The sequence below is a fragment of the Sceloporus occidentalis genome, unplaced genomic scaffold, assembly GCF_023333645.1.
Source record: "Sceloporus occidentalis isolate IW3139 unplaced genomic scaffold, rSceOcc1.0.p SCAF_34, whole genome shotgun sequence".
In the NCBI taxonomy this organism is placed as follows: domain Eukaryota; kingdom Metazoa; phylum Chordata; class Lepidosauria; order Squamata; family Phrynosomatidae; genus Sceloporus; species Sceloporus occidentalis.
The window spans coordinates 4357022-4379849 of NW_028317014.1; the positions used below are offsets into that span (position 1 = coordinate 4357022).

A 22828-nucleotide genomic window follows, 5' to 3' on the forward strand; every position below is an offset into this window, starting at 1 on the left:
ACATTGAAAAATGCGCATGTCCCAAATGTGGCCGTTTTGCCCCCAAACAGCCAGGCAAAGTCATTCATGTGAGGTATCGCTGTACTCAGGAGATGTTGCCGAACACATATTGGGGTGTTTTGTGATAGTGACATATACCAGAACCTGTGTATTCATACCTGAAGTAAGATGTGTGTGAAAAAACAAATGCAAAAAAAATTACTACCATAAAGTTTGACAAAGGCTGATGGTAGAATTAGTGCTTGGAAAGGGTTAAAATACCAGCATTTGGAATACACTGGGCTGTCTAGTTTTCAAAAATATATGACTTGATGGGGTAAATCGTATTGGCCGGCTTCAAAGATACCAGAAATGGCACATGGGGGGGAAGAATTACCAGATTTGGAAAAAAATGGCTTTGAAATAGCAAAACACTACCTGTACTTATTGCCCCATAATGTGTAGAAAAAAGCAAAAAAACATAAAAACATTGGGTATTTCTAAACTCAGGACAAATAGTAGAATCTATTTAGCAGGTTTTTTCATTACCTTTTATAGATGAGTAAAAGATTTTTCAACTAAAAGTTAGAAACAGTCATTTTTTTCTAAATTTTTCACCATATTTTATACTTTTTTTAATAGTAAATAATATGATACAATCAAAACAATGTCCTCTAAAGAAAGCCCTTCTTGTCCTGAAAAAAAAAATATCTAAACACGAGCAGCGCAGAAATGTTAAAACGGCCATTGTCACGAAGGGTACAAAAAGTAAAATCAGCCTTTGTCACGAAGGGGTTAAGGATATTATTGCTCCAAAAGAGAGATGCAAATGTTGCCATTTGAGTAGTAGAGGGTCAGCTGCACACTGGGATATTTCCATGTTTCATGCAATGGTTTGCTCTTCAAAGAAACATAAACATAGAACCTGGCAGAAAATAAAAGCCATTTGATGGATCTAGTCCATTCCTCTCGGTCCTTGGATGATACATGTTCCAGGAAGCCTTTTTCATATCTTTTTTTGGTGCAGTTACATATATGCAGAGCCGGCCTTAGGTGTTCTAGCGCCCTGTGCGGACTACTCCTCTGGCGCCCCCCCATCCCAAAAAAAGAAAGGAATAAAAACTTGTAACAAAACCCCAATCACTATATACTACGCCAAACATTGATGTGGTCTAGGCCTACCACTTAATTGTCTGGCTTAGTAGTAGGGATGCACCGAAACGAATTCTGGACTGAAGCCGAAAGTGCAGCATTTACCTGGCCAAAACCGAATATGACCCCCCCAACACCATAAAAAAATCTAACACTTTTATTTAAAGTAAGTAACACACCAAAATAGGACAAAACAATTAAATAATATTATATATATATATATATATATATATATATATATAATGTCCAAAAATAGTTACCGGCACTCCAGGGACTTTCCAAATAACCACACAAACAACTTCGGTTTTCAAGTCTATATATATCAAATATATATATATGATTAACAGCAATCACATTCCTATCATGCCCAGGCATACCCAGATTCCAGGATTTACTCGCAGACTTGGCATGATAGGAGTATGATTGCCCTATCTACCCCTTCTCACTCTCTTCTGCCGTATCTACCCCTTCTCACTCCCTTCTCCCTATCTACCCCCTTTCCCCTGTCTCACTCCCTTCTCCCTATATACGCCCTCCTAACTATCTACCCTTTCCCTCTTTGAAGTTCACTTACCTTTCAGGAGTCCTGCGGTGGGGGTGCAAGGCCTCTGCCTCCCAGCTCTGCCACTGTATGGAACAGTATAGAGTGATGGGAGTTATGATGTACTTTTAGAGCATAATTAGATCATGAAAAAGACATTGGAAATGGTACAGCATAACACCCATCACTCTCACACACTTACCAATCCACACATATACTAATCCACACGCATACCAATCCACACGCATACCAATCCACACGCATACATACCAATCCACACGCATACATACCAATCCACACGTATACCAATCCACACATATATACCAATCCACACATATATACCAATCCACACATATATACACTAATCCACACACATACCAATCCACTCTCACTGAATGCTTTCCTACCTTTCCTCTTTTCTCCTTACAGCTCCTTTTCCTCCTCTTCGTTCTTCTTCTTCAGTTCTTCTGTCTTCTGTCTTCTTCCGGGTCAGAGGGCACGGACAGTGGTGGGCGCGGCTTCAGTGCTGTGCGCCGGGATCTGACAACAAACCCCGGCGCACAGCAGCTGTTGCCGCGCGGATCACAAGGGAGCGATATCGGAGGTCTTTAACAGACCTCTGGCTCCCTTGAGTGATGTTAAGCCGGGTTCAAGGGAGATCCTTGAACCGGCTTAAAATCACTCAAGGGAGCCGGAGGTCTGTTAAAGACCTCCGATACCGCTCCCTTGCGAGCCTGCTCCTCCAGCGGCGGACATTACTGTCCGTCTCTGGAGGGGTGCCGGGTGCCCCCCTGATGAGCGGCACCGGGTGCCGCTCGCCCCCCCCCCCCGCCGCTAGGTACGCTGCTGGCGGCAGCGGTACGCTACGGTGGCGGCGGCGCCCCCTGGAGTGTGGCGCCCTGTGCGGTCGCACAGGTCGCACACCCCAAAGGCCGGCCCTGCATATATGCCGCAGCCCTTCTAACAGGGTACTATGGCCTCTGCTGTTTTTCTGCTACTATTCTATAATAAGTATAAGTATATACTTTATCCTGCTTATATATATATATATATATATATATATATATATATATATATATATATATATATATATATATATATATATATATATGCAGGATAAAGTTATTTCCCATCTTGCTGGGCCAGCTGTCACACAGTGACTAGAAGCTCTTGATCAACTGGCAGCCTTACTGCCTTACTCATTAGTTTACTGGAGGCAGGTATGCCCATAAACTAACAGATATGCCTAATTTGATTTTGGTATGACTGCTTTTAATTTCCTTATTCTCCCGGTGTCCTGTAGAGCGTCTCTATGTGAAATACTCTGCAGGACTGCTAAGCTGACACTTCCACCGCAGCCATGCTAGCAGAAGCAAGGGACCTGCAGGCAGCTCAGAATTCACTAAATCAGGAATCAGTAAAGCAAAAAAACATGTAAGCAGAGGCCTTACAATATATCCTACGTCTGCTATACTTTACTGTGTGACAATAATAATGAGAAGTAGCAATGCATTTGCTTATAGATTAGTAGAAACGGTTGTTTAGTCTGTAAAAGGGATTTATACATCCAGAACCCTTGCAATCTAATCCCTCGCAGCTAACTAAAAAATCATTCCACTTATTGCAAATAAAAATGATCTATTCTTGAGGTATGAAAGAAGAATTGTTTTGGGAATAAGTGTTAGTGCAGAGTCATTTGTTAATTTTATGCAAGGAAAATCAAATGATATATTTCATGCCAATACACCCTGATGACACTAAACCTGACTCTGGCGATGCCAGGAAGTATGCAGCTAATGAGAGTTTTATCAACTAAATGCAATCAAGACAATCAGCAGTAACATGGAATTCTCTCCACTAATAAGTTTAAAGCAATTAGGTTATTGACTACATTAAATAGCATCTGGCAAATAAAGCCTAGACTGCTTCCAACAGGATATATTTCAGGGCTAATAGATGCATTCATATGCTGTATGTGAGTATGGGTCTCGTGTATCTGTCCCACTCTGGATTTATATTTTAGTTAAAAAAAGCTCATTTTATTTTGTATTATTTACTTTACCTGTATTACTTACTTTACCTTCGATCACTACCTGCCACCTGCATTCTCTCTTCGACGGTACCGGTCCCGCGGAGTGTCAATGGGCTCTGTCAAATCATCACTTCCACCAGTGAGGGTCCAACGGTGCGTTACGGACACTTCTGGCTCCTGTACTCTCAGAGAGAAAGCAAGCTGCAGAAAATGATCAGCGGTATGGTAAGTAATACAGCTTTTTGTCCTCTTAGTATTTTTGGGATTTTGTTCTATTACGGACACAAGTACAGTACAAACTATTGTTATGTATCATGTTTTTCTCTTCCTTTTCACTCCATCCCTTAAAGATTTATTGTATTGTAAAATCTAAACCATTAAGTACATATATTGCTATTAATAAAAATAATATATCCATAAAAACTGAACACTTTTTTTTATCTTCCTCTACTTGCATTGGTGTTTTCTGTTACAACCAAATTAGATTTTGTACATTTGGCTACTTTTGACTTCTGTATCTTTATTTAGGCATTTTCTGGATAAGCAAAATCTGATTGTCCGTGCATTCTCAACATGCACTTGAATCAACTCGTATTCACTCTTTAATGCTTCATCGGCTAAATGTGAACAACCAATACGAGCAAGACAGCACAAAAATTAAAGCAATCCTGTTGCGGAGAGTTATGTTAGGATACAGTGTATTAAAGGCAAACCTTCACTTATAATAAAGGTTCTTCTTTGAAGAGCAAACTTAAAAGACGTGCAGGGGTTGCACAAATTTGTTCCCAGCCTTGTAGAATCGTGAATATTTAATAAATTGTGCCTTGTTGCAAATTTATCCAGATGCCTTTTCATTGTCTGTTAATTAAATGCAACCTTATTCCGCTTATGAAGCCCCAGTGAAATCCCACTATCCCAAGACCTCAATAAACCTGGTTGTAATTTGTAGATTTGCAATCATTCTATGAAAAGGACTGCCCCACCTACGATGAAGTTAAATGCCACATCTATCCCAGGAACAATTCTTTAAATGGTGTAAATTTTTTTCTCATTCATAACTTTGGCCAGAAACAGTTAATTGGCATGTTACACAAAAAGCAGATGGTGATTGGTTGTTGACATAGAAAATATTTCTGATTTTCACGCACTGTCCCACTGTCCTAGATAGCTGTCACATTGTCTTGCTTTTGTAGCCAAAGGAGATCATGTGCTGGGGAGCGATAAAATCAATGTCGTTGCTACACAGACCTCCAATACAGCTCTGACGTGCCAACTTCCCAACACTCTGAAGCTGAGCGCCATAAAGTAAGGTGGTAAGGTGGGCCATCACACCCCCAGCACCACCCAATTCTGGCACCGGTCCTGCCTAGTTATGTACTGGCCCCTCCCTGCCTTTTTGCACCCCCAACACATGTCCTTTCAGCATCCCCCTGCTCTGACCTGACCCTTCTTGCCTCCTTTGGTCTGACCTGCCACATTTTACACCAGCAGAGGTAAATCCCTAAAGGTGTATGGGAGATGAGCCGGTCAGACTGATAGCCTGCTCTGCCCTCTGATTGCTGGGAGCACAATTAGTGGTCCATGTAACAACACTCTAGCCGAGCACTGATACGTTCAAAAAGGATTTAAATGCCAGAGTGGAAGTTCATCGTTGCTGATGTCACCAGGGAATACCCTTAATGCAGCAGGAACTCGCGGGGTCAGTAGAGATCCATGATCGGGTCTTCACTCACAGCAGCAAGACAGAAGCTTCCACCCTATTAGAAGAAACAGCTGTGCTCGATATGACCTTAGCATGTAAGTGTTTGTCACTGTCAAGTGCTAGAGTAAAACCAAAAGTAAAAGTCAGGGGTATAGACCGGGACTAAATATAAGTGGGGTCCCTAATAAGGACAAGTGATACTATTTAGTATTCCAGTGTTTGAAACACACAGACATAGTGATTGATTTCATGATTACACCTGAAGATGTATCCTCTAAGATCTCAAGCATTGGTTCACTTAAAGGTATCATAGATTTCATAAGAGTATATCCTGTCATTGACCAATATGGTAATATTCATGTTTATGTAAAAAAGATAAGGCAAAATTAGATGTGAGGGTTAGTTATTTTTTTGAATCCATAAAAGTGAACCCCACACTTCTAACCCACACCTCAATTTTCATCTCCACCACGCAAAAACAAACAAAACCTGCCTCCATCTCCATTGGGGGTGCAAAGGCATAACATGCTTTTGCATAGTGATGTGGCGTAGTGGCAAAATTCAAAAATCCAGGCAACAAAAAACAGTGACACTGGACAAGGAAATTGTTTCTCCTTGGATCAAGAAGCTATAAAATATTAATAAGTATTTAATAATTTATACCCCTGTATATTTTGCCTTTTTAAAACAATATCCTGACTCCTTTTGAAGGCATCCATTGTATTGATAGCACCACCTCTGTTGGCAGCAGATTCTATTCCTTAATTGCCCTTACTGTAAAGAATCCCTTTGTTGCATATAAAATCTTTGTTATTCAAGTCTCAGTAGAGGACCTCTTGTTATTTTTTCCCATAATGCATAACTTTACATTTGCCTGTATTGAAATTAATTTGCCACTCGCTTGCCCAGTCTCCCACTCTGTCTAAATCCTCCTGCAGAGAAGCAACAGCAAGGTTAGACTGTATTAACCTACCTAATTTTTTGCCAACTCTCATACACTCATATTTAGATATTCATTACAGAAAAACCCACATCTCTAGCGGTGGTGGTGTCCATGAAATGACCCAAGGTTTTTATCCTTATTGGAGCTCGCGGCCCAGATAAACTTTTGGGATGCTTTTTTAGCTTTGAGCAATTGACCCTTTATTTATCTTGTATCCCTTTTATTAAAAAGCTGTATTGCACTATTTTCTGTGTTATTTTGCTATTTTCAGGGTTACTGCTTGTACAGAAGCTATTGACAGCCTATGAAGCATATCTGACTTTGTGGCTTTCCCTACTTCATTGTGGTTTGATTTTACTGTATAAGGAAACGGACACAGTCATTTTTCATTCCACTTGTGATTTGAATTTATTGTATTATTGTTTTTGTTTCATTTGACTTGCTTTAGCTACATTTTCGAATAAACTTTTTTTGAAGTAAAAAAAAGTATTTTAACTTATGGCACAGGATAGGAAGTATTGACTTTTTGGTATGTTTAATTGTTATTTTGCATGCAGGATTTTTTGTTGTGTTTGTTATGAAGCAACGTATTATTTTTATAGTCAAGGGGTCAACTGGGCCCTCTGGGTCGTAAGGTGCCAGTCCTCCCTTGATTAGGTGGACATGGACTGCTTTATGCCTCCTAGAGGAAAAGTTGAGATAAAATGATGGGGAAGAGAAGATAAAAGGTTGAAAAGCTGTAATGTCCAAAAATTTTAAAAGAGGTTTAAAGGCTGTGGGGGGCTGGAATGTGGGTACAGGGTTGAAAAGGACAAGAAAGAGGACATGAAGTAGTTTAACAGAGAGAGAGGCTGGTTAGGGAGTATCTTATGGAGGTGGAAGGTCATAGGGTAAATAAATGGAATACGTCAAACTCTGCTATGCTAAGTGACTTGGTAATTAAAGCCTGAGACGTGATAAATAAATTAATAGGAAGATACCCTTGTGAGATTTGCCCTGGGTTGTGAATACCCAGCAATCTATTACACTAAAGATTAGCTTCATATGGGAAAATTCACAAGACACTAAAACTGGAGCATTATGAGGCTATGTGGTTTTCAAGCAGATTATTGCACTTGGTAGACAGTAGCTACCTAAATGGCATATTTTGGCGCTGATTGGTTTACTAGCACGACATATGTAAATACACGCTTGTATCTTACAAGCAATCTTTGCTTTCATTGATGATCTGAAATGATCTCTTGATTACAACTGATCAAATCACCACAACACTCCCTTTCATGCGATCTGCTGGCTAAACACTTGAAACAGTTAAATTAAATCCATCCTTCAGAAGGTCAGCTCACTAAAAATGGCAAGCTTGCAGTTTGCTCGACTGCTCTTGCCCCCGTGCTCTTTATTTGAAGAGCATATTAGAATGCGGTCGGTGAAATAATTGTGGCAACATCAGTATAGTAAGTTCAAGTGGTGGCAGCCCCTTTTGGCAAGCTGCCTTGCAGGTGTTTGCTCCCATCATGCAAGACTAATTGCTTTAACATTATGGTTTTAAATCAACAACATAAAAAAAAGCTCTCCCTGAAGTGCTATATTTTTTATTATCATTTTTCTGCATTCTGCTGTATTTTTGTCTATCGTTTTGGTTCACTGAACTGTTATGCACTGAGAATTTCTTCTCCACTTAAAACTACATCATGATTGGAATATTCAGTAACCCTTTCACGCCTAAGATAAATTTCAATGTATTGTAATGTATTCACACACCTGGCATGGAAAGAGTAATAGAGTCTTAGTGAATAACCTCACACACCATCTGCAATAGGTTTTTTGATTTGCCTTAATATAAGCCTCGTTCTTTTTATTATGTTTAAGTATTATTTTTAGTGCACCTCTAATCTAGTTTTATATTTCAGCGTCTATCACAGTGTGCAATCTAAATGTTTTTTTGTATTGCATCTTTTCAGTTTATGTAGTCCCATTTCTATTACTCTCATACCCTTAGAGCCATTACACTTTCCTAGAATAGGCATCTCTTTTCTGCATTTTGTCATACTCACTCCTAACTTTACACACTCACTAAAAACTAGACTAGTGCCTTCGTATTTGGGGGAACATGAAAATGGACACGAATGTTGCGTTTTTGTTTGTCAAACCAAATAACGAACAAAGGAATATGGCAGCGGATAAATGTACACGAAGATGCACAACACAAAGAATCTTATATACATATATATATACATATACATATATATATACTAGACTAGCCCATTAGTTAAGACAAAATCCCTATATATCTTCTAGCTAATCTCTCCGGTCCCTCCCCCCATACAAGTAACTGCCTCTTGCCTATCTTAAATCTTCAGTAGTATAGCAGGGGTTAATATGTGAATCCACAAGGAAGAAAAAGCTATTAGTGCGAAAACCCCCAAAAAACTAATAGCGTGAGAAAAATAAATCCCTAACACTCTAACCCAATGTTCGTTTCGCCAAGATGCACATCGGCTTCATCAGGGTGGGAATCACTAAGCGGGAAATCCGGCTTTGGCACCAGGATTTAAAGATCCATAAGAGCGGCTCTATTGGTTCCCGACAGGGGGCTCGTCTGGCATCAACCAATGAAGAGTCTGAGCAACTGCCCTTTCCCATTCATTCTGTAGTGTGAAATTAATGCAACTATGTCAATGCTGCTAACATTTGTTTCATTCATAGGTTTGTTTTATGAATAAGGGACAGAGTTGGACCATTCATATAAGTCGCCAGAAGCAAACCTATGAATCAAACAAATGTATAACACTGTAACAGTTAGCAGCAGCATTGGCATAACTGCATTTAGGGAAAAGAAAAAATGTCGGTGCGCTAAGCTAGTCTCAGGCTCAAATAATACAAATGTATAATATAAGGCCTACCAAACAGTGTGAGCATGCTGCAAATACAGTGTGTTGGCTGTACAATGTATATGACGTGGCGGGTGAGCTTAATTATGCTTTGGCCAATTCATATAACCAAAACCTCTCATTTATATTATGTTTATATATTTGTTGCCAACTTTATTAGGGTGAGAAGCGCAGACAGTATTTTGTTTTTTGTATACATTGTACAGCCAACACACTGTATTTGCAGCATGCTCACACTGTGGGATTATGTTTTGTTTTAGTTTAGACCCTTAGTAGTGAGGGAGTTATATGTTAGTAAGTGCTCAGATGAGCTAGGCTTTTGTTTGTAGGGAATTTGTGTACTATGTAATACTGTAAATATCTTCATATGTGGACTACAAATAAATCGTGGTTGATTTTCTAACTGAGATGTGGCGTTAATACCCTAGAGGACCATGCTGTTTGGTACCCTGTGTGGGTGCAGGATCACAATTATAGTAGATTTGTTGATAACCTTTCCTTATAAGATATTACACCAAAATAGAGATTTCATTTTATTTCTTTTATTCATTATTTCATTATAAATATTTTTCTTAAGGGAAAATTCATTTAAGTGTTTGACTTGCTAATAATATGCTTTTGTCTGCCTTTGCTCACTGAGCAGTTGCTATGAAAATAGTGGTCTAATACACAACCCTTTTTAGTTTAACTGCTAGTTCATGATTGCAATAGTGACCCCTAGTGTGCACTGATTGCAATAACACCCTGCAACAAAACAGACAATCCTGATTTTTCATTATACTTTACAAAATGACAGATCTGAGACATATTTCTATCTTCATAGGAGATAGATGTTTGTAAGAAGCAGAATATTGTTGGGCTGTTATGTTTTTAGCTACTAACAAAAATGATCAAAATATGATTATCTGAACTCGGTGGGGGGGGAGGCTTATCGCACAGGGAAATTTTTCTATTACAATTCACAAATCATTTTTTATGGTTCCTTTCTTTTCCTAATCTGCAGAAAGAAATGTTCACTTCTCATTGTAACATCAATCTAATTTCACATTCTGTCAAACAAGCAGTTTTCTCTGAAGCCATACTTCATGTTCAGGAACCTATATGGAAAGTAAAGAGCATTATACTATCTAACTACACAATTCCAACCCTCATTTTTTTCACATAATGTATAAAGAATCAAGATTGTTGACTTCTGCCAAAACACATTTTGTTCATCTGAGGTGTTTGTTTCCACACTTCAAAGCAATCTTAAAGAATTGTGCTTGTGCTCAAGAACAAGATGTTAGGCCATGCGGGTGTTGGGGTGCAAGGATGGTAGGACTCACAGAACCTTGTGCAGGGTCACTGGACAGCTGAGCCCCAGATTATTGGCGGGTGTCTTAGACTTTCTCCATGGTACGGGAAAGACTTGATATGTGGCTATATCTGCAAAAAACACCACTGTTGGCATGTATGGTATATGGAATAGTAACAGTTTGTTGTTCCGGCTCTTTTTTGTGGATTCTCCCACCAAATTGTTCCTGTTCTTCTTCATTTAACGTTTAACAGAATCTTTTTAAGCAGTGCCTAAATGCATCTTCCTTAGAATGTTTAAAGTAATATCATATAACTTCCCTTCTGCGCAAGAGGAAAAAAATTAGTCGGTGTTGGGCAGAGTGATAGGGGATCATTGCGCATCATGTGATCTCATTCTTTATATCTCTTTCTATCCTACCAGCATCATTCTCCTACTGTCTTCCCCCACACTCCTCTCCCAGCACCATTCTTAATGTCTTCACTCTCTCCTTGTTAACCCCTCTACTCTATGTCTCCCATCCTAACCCTCCTCCTCTTTACTACGTCCTACACTCTCCTGCCTGTCAACTATTTTACCCTTTTCCTCTCATCAGCACTCTCAAACCCACATACCCTTAACCTCACCGGGAACTGTTTTTGTACATTCTCTTCCCCCAAATCCTATTCCCCCACTCGTCAAAGTATGACACAAATCAAGCAAATTCATTTGTAAGGTCAGTATTACATGCAAAATGTACAGTATCTATAGCTAGGAATATTTAACATCAGGTTACATTTGTATTTTAATCACCTCTTTAATGCTCCTCAAATATTTTAGAAAAAAATGAAACAATTTTCCTTCTTTTTTGCGCTTAATGCAACTGAACTTATTCCCATAAAGATGCATGCTAGCGATGATATTGCCCAGTGGAGGTAGATGTTTTTATACTGAATTATTAATGTCATCAGCATAATTGTTGGGGTGTACCACGATGAAGTGCCCTGCTCCTTGGTAAAATCACACACTGTGTACTGTTGGTTAAAATGAATGCAGAAGACTTTTTGTGTGGCATGTGCCCAAACATAATGCAATCTTGTGATTAAGTGTACGCCAAGCAAAACGTATTAAATAGGCTCTTTTGTTCGTCTGCTTTTGGTGTAGTTGTCTGGATTTATAGAATAAAACTAGAGTGATTTTTATCACAGAGAACAGCACTTCATTGTATGCGAGACGGACTGCCTGTGGAGCATCTGTTTCTTGGCTTCTAGAGGATTTTTGGCAGAAAAAGTTTTATCAGCCCTTTATATGTATACTCCGAGAACAAAGCATATTACTGAAATAAAAACTGATGCCCAAAAATGTATTAAAACAATTAAAGGGGTAAACCATGCGCACGATGATGCTGATGAGGCTCCTAGAGTAAGTTACCAAAGAGAGTGAGCTTGCCCTAAACATACGCTAGATAAAATGCTCAACATTGGAGGAGGTATAAAAATGCACCTAGCTCAGCTATGGTTTGTTTAGTAAAAAACAAAAAGTGTTTTTTTTAAAGTGAATAATAACCAAATACTCAACCATTTTGCCCCCCCCCCCCTTTTTAGCTGCTCCCACCTCCACTACACTCTACACCATGGGTATACAACTCCAGTCCTCTTGGAACACAACCAAGAATTCTGTGTATCGCTGCCCATTAATACATTAATACATCTTCACTTGACTTGCCTACATTCATGCTGGCATATCCAAAAGTTGTGTCCCTCAAAGACTGGAGTTGTGCACCCTTGGCCTGTCCCATGAATAATAATGCATTATTATTATTATCACCAGCTGTTACCTTTATATACACTATTATGCTCTCTCTTTTCTAGATGTTACAGTGTTAGAATGGGTTAAATATTCTCTAGATAACCAGGGATGGGATTATGTCAAATATGCTTATGTTTTTGTGTAATCACTTACATGCTTTTTATCTCTAGAATACATGTATTTAAATATATCTACTTTGCATGATGCTGGATTGAATCAAAGAGCCCTTTGAGAATTAGCGGGTTGTTGTGCAATTCATCCATCAAACATTCAAAATAAGATTTATCCATCAAAAGGCATTGCTATAGTCAGCAGTTGTGATCTTATCAACAGGGATTTCAGAAGAAAAATGTTTGATTGACAGTAAAAAAGTACTGCAAGAAAAGGGACTTCTGTTTGGAAATTACTGGGTAAAGCAGACAAGGTGACCCCACTTAAAGAACATTTCCCAATCGACTCTTTTGCTTCAAGAGAGGCATGTAATGAATTAAGAACTTATTTAATGCTTTAGAGGTTAATTACTTAGAGCACCAAGTATGGCATGTTAAGGTAGTGGCTTATAATGAACCCTCCAATATTGAAGAAGAACCTGTTTGGGTTGAATTCCTAATTTGCGATGTGCTGAGTTATGAATATTTTTGCACTGGGATATCCTGAAAACATTCACTGCTGGGAGGGAATTAAGGATCAAAAATAATGGGTTCTATTTCAGGGTGAAAAGCACAAACATTCACAGCCTCACATAGAAATCCAATTTCTTCACAGCTTTTAGTGTCTAAATAAACATCCAAAAAGGTAATTATGGCTATTGATCCTCGGAGTAGGATTTTTAAGAAAATGGGACCACAACTTTCATGTTGTGAGATCCCCAGAACTGTTTGAAAATCATTTCTTACTTACAGAGGATTGTAAATCTAAATGGGACCAAAATTACCTTGAGCTAGACAACATGCAGAAACAAAAGTATACTGGATGTGAGACCAAGCGAAGTAAAACAGGGAAGATATCAACCCAAAGTGACACAATGTGTAGGGTTTGGGACTATTTTTGGCACTATTGTAGTATATGACAATTTCTTTTGTTTTGCTTGCCGGCGGTATTTACTCTACTTTGTGTAAAGTTCTCTATATTAAAATATCAATTCTATTTTTAGAGTGAGTATGAATTATACAGATCTCAGACCATTCCAATCTGTCACACATTCCAGAATATTATTTCCATCCACTTTGGTATTAATATAAAATTGTAATAGTACTATGTGCTGTATGTGAATACAACTCTTGCTGCCGCATCATATTTAAAATTGCAGCTTCATCCTAAAAGGCTTTTGATGACATTGTTACAGAAGGACTGAATGGCTGTAGACTCTCCCTAGTGCTAAATGCTATACCAATGGGACGAAAAGTAAGGAAAGTTCCTACATGGGATGATTGTAGGATATCCAATCAATCTCCAATGACCGATTATGGAAAAATAATGGAAATTAGCATAAAAGCTCCTGCATTTACTCGACTTGATGTCACAGCTGGAAAGTATGAATCTGAACAACACAACATCCAATAACCATATTACTAGTGATGCTTTGATTGGAGAACCTTGATAGGGTCATTGTTTATTGTTTGACAAACATAGTCCATTTGTAATCGTGTTCAAGAATTAATATAAAAATGTACATTATGGGGAAATGTATGTGTGTCCAATGAAATGGGTTTGCAGTTCAGTTACACATCTTTATATATGGCTGCGTTATTATTCTAAATGGAGAAAGGGATAAAATCTCCTCGTTGCAAGGTAATGTTGTTTATTAAAACGCACCGATAGAAACAGAGAATTTACGGCAGCTAAGAACCGTTCAGCCCATCTAGTCTGCCTGGTTTTCCTGATATAAAGACTCAAATAGAAAGCCCAGAACTCAAAATGATGATCCCGCAAAAGCAAGGCTTTTAAACGGCAAAATGTATTTACGGGCCACTCGCAAATGTTTAGCCTGTAAGACAGATAAATGTTTTAACTGGTATCTGTATTACACATCCAGCCTTAACAGCTCAGTGTAAGATTTTAGAAATGTTTCCCACATAAGGAGGGTTTTGTCTCAGTTTTGCTTTAGGGCTTTCAAAAATAAATAAATAAGCTTTCCTACAAACCTGTTTGCTGGTAAAATGAGTAGGTATTTCAACGTCTATGCACTTGAAGGATTTTGTATTATTGTTAAAGAAATCCCTGGCCGGGTTCTTTGTAGGGGAGTTACACATATAAGATGATGTGTGGTTAGAAATGGGAAACAGTAGCCAATGATTGATAGAGCATGGGAATGCAGAGCTTGCATGAAAGATTGCTTTTGGGACAGAGCCTTGGTTCCTGTAGGAAATATTTCTCTTATTGTTCCGCTACCAGAAAATCGGTATTCCATTCTGAACCTTTTAATTGAGGTCAAGATTATCGCTGGCAATTGGGGAGTTGATTTTTTTCTATAAATAACATTTATATAATTTTTTTTTCCAACTTATTTCTTTTTTTTTTTTTTCTTTCTAATTTTTTTTTATAGACGTTTGTTTATTTTTCTTACATTTTCACGTCCCCAGATCTAACGGAAACAAATAATTTGTAAATAATATATTGATAGAAATTAAAAAATATTTGAAAAATACATTTTTCATTAATTTTAAAACTGTAGTCTTGCTTAATTGTAAATTGAATATACTTCAATACGATAAACATCTGTTAAACCCAATGGTGTTGACGCTCTTGATCTTAATTGGTACAACATTAACACTAATATTGTTGTATTGTTTAAATATTGCTGTGGAATAAGATGTATAACAAAATACTATTTCTTATATTACTATATTTCTTATAATACTATATTTTTATATATGGCAAAATGTGTGCAGCGCCTTTCTGAAGTCTATATAATTTTTGTATTTGTTTCTGAGCTAAATATTCTTATAAATGTGCAGGCATACGGAGCTTCTAAAGGTTTGGGAGTAGGGCATAAATAAGTCCTTCAGCGTTAATAGCAGAATAGCAGTGGCCTTGATTCATCAGATGACACTGCGGCTTAGAACCTCTCCGAATTGATTTTTATGGAAATCGAAAGCTCCTTCAGAGCATCTGCTGATAAATATATTTTATAACTGGAACCATAAAATAGCCCACAGACACAATTAAACGTCCTCATTCACGTCCAAGTAGAGTACTTGAGTACAATGGAGTAGAGGTTCACTTCATAGTAGTAGTTGTCCTGGTTTATTCATAACATTATTTTTTTTTCAAGACATGACAATCAACTACTCAAAGATAACAGAACTGTTAGGTTTGTGTTGTTCCTGCATATACTACAACTTCTTCAGGTGCTTATAAAAAAAATAGAATTTTTGGATTTTCCTTAAGCCACGATGAACTCTGTGGTACATACATCCTGAAGCACTTTGCTACCAACCTTGCATTGACTACAACCTTGAGTTTTTTCCACCTACCACAACCATTGGCAGACTACGTTTGTGAATTCCGACAGCAAAGATTAAGAGGCTGCGTAAACACTAGGGGAATTGTGCTGTTGTGAACAATGACAGCTTCTATAATACTTGGCTCCTACATCCATCCTTTTACTCCTCTCTTTCTACCACTCCCATACTTTTCCTCATTATGTCCTACTTACCCCCCCTCCAGTTTTTCTTCCCCACGTCTGTTATTTTTTTTCCTCCCTCTTACACTTTTCCTCTCTTGCAGTCATAAAAGGCTGTTTGTGCACCAGTCCAACCAAATGTAAATTAATTGGAATCTCCAAATGGTTGGACAATCTGAAATATGTTATTTTACATACAGATAATGGCCTTATAAATCTCTTAAATTGTACAAAATAGCAATGTCGATCAGTAATAACATGATCCAGTCTAGATGTCTAGAAAGAAATTATTATGAGATGTGGCAGAGAGTTGATTATCCTCCTTCACTTGCACTTGGCTGGAGAACAAGCGTTCAGCCCAAACATTACTTTCCTGCGATTCTAGATTTCCAGTCTTCTGTTGCCTTAGGGAATGGCAATACTTTGAAATGTTGTGTTCTCCTTGCTTCACTTTTTCAACAGGAGAACATTACTGCTAGGAAAGGTTATTCCTTTTGCACTCACTGCCCAGCATGATGTGTTAAGTAAAGGCTTGATGCTGTCATTTCTGATAGTCCACATTATTTTTTTTCCTTTTACACAACAGAATAAATTGTCCTTTTCAATTAAAGTCAAATGTGAAGAATACACCCACATACATTTTGTTCACACAGGGAGCATATGTATGCAGTCTTTTAACCTATTTAATGCCAGTGGGGGGTAGCAATGCTCTGCTCATCTCATCTCATCATAAAGAAACCCTGTGATACACACAAATTGTGTTTTATAAACAGAGTTTTATTAAATAAAGGAAAAATCTGGTAGTTATTAATCACTTTTATGTTAAACACAAGTAAGCTAAGTCAGGGGGCAACATTTGGTTATGGCGTTTTAAAGATAGAAATACCTATTTTGGAGAACTTCGCAGGTCATCTCTTGGTACCTGCTTCAAAACAGAGAAACTACCCTTTTATATCAATTGCATAAATGCCTGCTATATACACATACCTCAAATCCTTAACTATTCTTAACATTGCCTCTACATTTCCCCTTTGAAATGTCCTTGGAGATCACCCCCACAACACTTAGTAATACATGTGCTATAGCTATGTGAAGGCTAGAGGACCACAACCCTGCACAGAGGCTGCCACCCGGTCCTGGATGTATGCAACTGGTTGTTGACAGCTGATCAGATCAGAGCTATAACTTGGGATCTTGGTACCTAAGGCATGGTCAGATGCAGGGCCGGCCTTAGGGGTGTGCGACCTGTGCGGCCGCACAGGACGCCATGGCAACAGGGGCGGATGGCAACATGGAGGATGTTAAATAAAGTTAAAACAAACAAAAAAAACAATGTTTTAATTTTAGTCCTGGGTAGGGGCGCCGAGCGGTCGCTCATGAAGTTTTCAGCATCCGCTCGGCGCCCCTCGCTCTCCGTGCCGGCGTTTAATGCTGAGCACCGAAATATGATGTCATATTCCGGCGCTCAGCTGTGAAGCGTGCACCGCGGCAGAGCAGGAAGACTGACGCCTCCTGCTCCCACTGCAGGACTCAACAAGGTAAGTAAGGATAATGAGAAGTAGGGGGGGCAGTGAGAAGGGGCAGAGGTGGTAGATAGTGAGAAGGGGCAGAGGTGGGAAAGGCAGTGAGAAGGGGCAGAGGTGGTAGGTAGTGATAAAGGGAGAGAGGAGATAGTGAGAAGGGAGTTTTGTGACAAGATTTATTTATTTTTTTTTACTTTCTTTTTTTGGGATGGGGGGGGCGCCAGAGGAGTAGTCCGCACAGGGCGCCAGAACACCTAAGGCCTGCTCTGGTCAGATGATGGCCCCTGTGTGGAGGTCACACTCACTTCTGGAGGTAGAGGGAATAACAATGAGGTACATTGGCATTGCAAGGAGGTGCTTTGGTGGCTGATGACTAGCTGTACCTGGGGTAGCTGGCCCTCTTGCCCCATAGAGAGGTTCACCTTGGATCAGTATATGCCCTGATGCTGATCTGTTACCCTCAGCCGATCAGCAAAGGCACACATCAATGATTTTCTCTTGCTTTAAGATCAATTCTATCTTGATTTAGGTGAACATATCACCTACAGCACAAGCAGTGGCTGTAGATGTGCCCTGGAGTAACCTTTGCTTTTTTTAAAGAAGCCAACATTATTTTTAGTGGTACCCTAGGTTTGTGATTAGCATGTATCCCAAAACTGGAGACCATTTTAACAAGGGGAAAACATGTTACTCCAACCAGACAGATGTATATAGGTTCTAAATCTTTCAAGCAAGAAGTGTAACAGATGAGTTAGGTGGCTTTTATCTGTTGTCATATTCCATATTCACATCTGGATAAGCAATACAATACTTAAGGATGCTTTGAGAGCTACTACTGTCTCAATACCACAGGGATCCTTCACATCGTGAATCCAACATATGGTGCATTTAGTTATAATTCATATTACGCCTTGCTCATGTCTCTACCAGTTTAGTCTTTTTTTTTCCCCAATGCCTACCAGTTAAGGTCAAAGCATTAAAGGAGCTTTATTTTTATTTCCAGTGAGTGTTCTGTCCTTATTCTGTTCTGACCTATTTAATACTAAGGCAGATGTTAACAGTTTATTGACCTTCTATACTGGATACAGATGTGTTTTACAGATGTTTCCATCATCTTTTAAACTCTTGGTTTGTTTTCTATCAAACACTGGTGCTTTCCATCTCACTGCCTGAGTTCGTTCAGGCAGTGAAATCCTCTAAAACCGGGAAGTGCCCGGGCCCGATGGTTTGCCTTTGCAGTATTACTCTCGCTTTCGGGACACCCTTGGCCCTTTCTTTGTCTCTGCCTTCAACTCAATCCTGGAGGGGGGCCAGATTCACGCGCATACTTTGACGGCTTCCATCTCTCTTATCGTTAAAGAGGATAAAGATCCGGAGCAGTGTGGCAGCTACTGCCCCATTTCGCTCCTCAACTCTGATCTGAAGCTCTTTGCGAAGATCCTCGCTACGCGCCTGAAACCGTTGCTGCCCACCCTGGTCCATCCAGACCAGACCGGTTTTGTGCCGGGCCAGGAGGCCCGGGACAGCACCATTAGTCTGCTTAATTTATTGCACTATGCAAAAGTCACCTCTACGCCTACTGTCTTTCTCTCGACTGATGCGGAGAAGGCTTTTGATAGAGTTGACTGGTCATTTCTACTGGCTACTCTCCGCTGTATGGGTTTTGGTCCGGGGTTCCTCGCCTGGGTCAGCTCACTCTACACGTTCCCCTCCGTGCGTCTCCGCATCAACGGTTCTCTATCTGACGCCTTTCCTATCCGCAATGAGACCCGCCAGGGCTGCCCTCTATCACCGATGTTATTTGTGCTCTCCCTGGAGCCTTTACTGCAAGCAATAAGGTTGAACCCCGATATTAAGGGCCTACAGGTGGGTCACACCTCTCATAAACTCCTGGGATACGCGGACGACCTTCTTTTTACGGTCTCTCAGCCTCGGATCTCTCTTCCTTCTATATTGCGGGAGCTTCAGATGTATGGTGCACTCTCCCACTTTAAGATAAACATGTCCAAGTCGGAGATCCTTAATGTCACCTTGCCTCCACAGGATTGCAGTGCTTTAAGTGCTCTTTTTTTCCTTTCAAGTGGTGCACCTCGAAGTTGCGATACCTGGGAATCTGGTTGTCCGCTGATCTCACTCAGCTTTATGCTCACAATTTCCTTCCCCTGCTGACATCTTTGCGATCTGATCTGCTAAGATGGTCTGGGCTTGCGATCTCTTGGCTTGGACGTATTAATACCTTAAAAATGACTGCTATGCCCCGACTATTGTACTTGTTTCAAACTATCCCCATCCATATACCTCTCTCATTCTTTGCCGCCGTCTGCTCTGCTTTTCTTGGATTCGTGTGGGGCGCCGTTCCCCCCGCGTTGGCTTTAGTACGTTAATCCTCCCCAAGTCGAGAGAGGGCCTGGCGCTCCCCTGCTCTCGTACTTATTATAGAGCCTGCCACCTCCTTCGGGTCTTGTAGTGGGTGCATAACCCGTCTCAGAAGCAGTGGATCGGAGTGGAGGATGCTCTTTTGGGCTTCCCTGCCCGGTCCCTGTCCTGGCTGGCGATTCCCATGGCCAACAGGCAGGCTTCCCATCATCTGTTTCTCAAGGCGACACTTCGTGTCTGGCACGCCTTGCTGCTAGGCACCACGCTGTCTACCATCCCGTCGCCGCTCACCCCGGTGCGGGATAATCCGGAGTTCCCACCGGGTATGGGTGTTGACCTTTTCCCCACTGCGATTGCGGCGAGGGGCTCCGGTATTCGTGCCTACCTGTCTCGTACCGGTCTTGCGTCTTTGGGGGACCTAGTGGCCCCGGGACCTCCGACCCTATTGGCCCGGTTCCGCTATTCGCAGCTTCTTCACTTTTTTAGGTCCTTGAATCAGCCCCATCATGTCCTCAGGGACCTTACCACGTTTGAGCGTTACCGCCTCGCTCCCTGCTCATCGCGTCTCCCTTCTCTACAGCCTCCTCCTGACAGTCCTGCATTCCGCTCCTCTTTATGGGAAAATGGGAGTCTTCTCTGCACATGGTCTTCTCGGAGGATCAGTGGGAGAAGATGTGTGTTCTTACACACCGCTGCTCCATCAGCAATAGGGACCAGGAAATGTCCTACAAGCTGCTCGCCCAGTGGTACCGATCTCCTGCTTCTACTGCACGCTACAATTCTGCTATGTCGGACGCGTGCTGGCGGTGCGGCTTTTCACCTTGTTCCATCCTCCACCTCTGGTGGGACTGCCCTAACATACGCCCTTTCTGGACGACTCGTATTTGCAAACCCTCTCGGACAACACTATCCCCTTTACGCCGGAGTTTTTGCTCCTTCATCACATGCCTTACCCTATTACTTGGTATAAAGCCTCTGTGATCCGCCACTTAGTGACTGCAGCGAAGGCCCTGATCCCCTTGCACTGGGGAGATTCTGCCCCTCCCACGATACGGGAGTGGTTTCAACGCGTTGGGAGGACACTGACCCTTGACGAGCTGATGTGTTCCGCCTCGGATGCAGTAGCTAAACATCTGCGCACCTGGTTCTATTGGATGCAGCTCCTTTCTGATTCTCCGGTCAGCTCCTTATTTGACACACCACCCATGTGAACGTAACGGATCCATACTGGGCCTCCCCCCCCCTTTTTTATTTTATTTTTTTCTTTCTTCTTTTTCCCTCCCCCCCTTCTCCCTTCCCCCCTCCTTCTAGGGAACCACGCACCTCCTTGCCATGCCCCACTTTTGCAACCGTATGTCCTACTTTTCATACATTATATGCCGTACTCTTCCAGGTGATCTGCTGCTGTGCCATGCGGTCTGTGTACGGTTTTCATGGTGACGTCTCCTCGTCATGTTCCCTGTAAGTTTTCACTAGCGTGATCTTATGCCTTGTCTTTTTGCCGTCTCACATTATTTGCTGGGATTTCTCCCTTAATGTACTAATATACTGTTACCTGCCGCTCGTGTGGGTCGCGATCACATGACCAGTGGCGTTGCTACAGGGGGGTAAGGGGAGGCAATTGCCCCCCCTATGTTATTCGTTGCCCCCCCGCCGAATTTGTAACCACCCAGGACAGTCCTTGACTGCTAACGACGGCATGGTGCCGTCGCTAGCAGTCCCAGTCAGGTGCTAACGACGGCACCATGCCGTCACTAGCACTATCTTACCTTGATGGAGGTCTGTGGACCTCCATCACCACTTACCCCGGCGATCTGCCCCTCACACTGAAGGGCATCACCGGGGCCACGGTACACATTTGCAAAAACGACATCCCTTGGCGCATCAAATGAGGGGCTGGATGTGTTTCTAGTACAAACCTGGAGTTAGAAAAAAACCATGGTTAGAAAAAACATATTTTCAAGCCAAAGCGACATTCCATCATTATTTGTGCACTCAACTTTTGTCCTAGAAATACATGTAGCCCCTCATTTGAAGCTCCAAGGGGTGTAGTTTCTTAAAATGGATGATTTGTCTGAATGATGGAGAGCATGAGTTAATGTGATTGTGTGTATCATAGATGTATAATTGTGGAAGGGCAAAGATGGCACTAGCAGGATGTTTGAGCCTTGGGGAACAAGATGGCACAGGCAGGGTGTATGGGACAAAGATGGCAAATCTTATGTGTGTTATCTGGGTGCTGACCAGGTTCTATGTGGGCAGCGTAGTTGGGGTGTGCAACCTGTGATCTATCCCTGTAATTTAGGGGGTTTTAAATATACCTTTTAATGCCGTGTTTTTATGTGAATTCCAATTGATCTGTACCTGCAAAGCTTGGTTTGTGTGTTCTTCTGTAGATCCATATCTGCTATGCTATGTTTCCATACATTATTTATGTATACCTGCAAATACAGGGTTTGTATGTCTTGTTCAGTTGATTAATACCTGCAGTGCTGTTTCCATGTATTGATTTGATCTATACCTGCAATGCTACATTTCATATATTGTTGTATACCTGCAAATACAGGATTTGTATGTCTGATTCTGTTTATTTGATATATACCTTCAGTGCTGAGATCACAAGTGAATTTCAATTGATCTATACATGCAAAGCTGGGTTTGTGTGTTAATGTGTTGATCTATACCTGCTATCGGCAGCAGGGTCTAATATTTATATATATATTTATATATATATCGGCAGCAGGGACTAATATTAGGCCCTGAAATCATTTAGTGGAAAAGTTAAGGTATTGTGTTGTTTAAAGGATTTCAAGGATTAGTCGTACTAAATTGTGGCTTCAGGCTTCCCATGTTGAATGATCAAGTATTGTATTGTCCAATAACAAAAGTATCATTCCATAGCACATTACTTTTGGCTATATATATATATATATATATATATGTGTGTGTGTTTTTTCAGTGGTATGATTTAATGGTGGAAAT

The 22828-nt window shown here is 40.7% G+C and overlaps 1 protein-coding gene across 1 annotated transcript in view; it reads left to right on the forward strand.

The window, feature by feature from the left end:
- LOC149298167 (X-linked interleukin-1 receptor accessory protein-like 2) overlaps nucleotides 1-22828 on the forward strand; it is a 277993-nt gene that overhangs the window by 242945 nt on the left and 12220 nt on the right. The window lies entirely within an intron of this gene.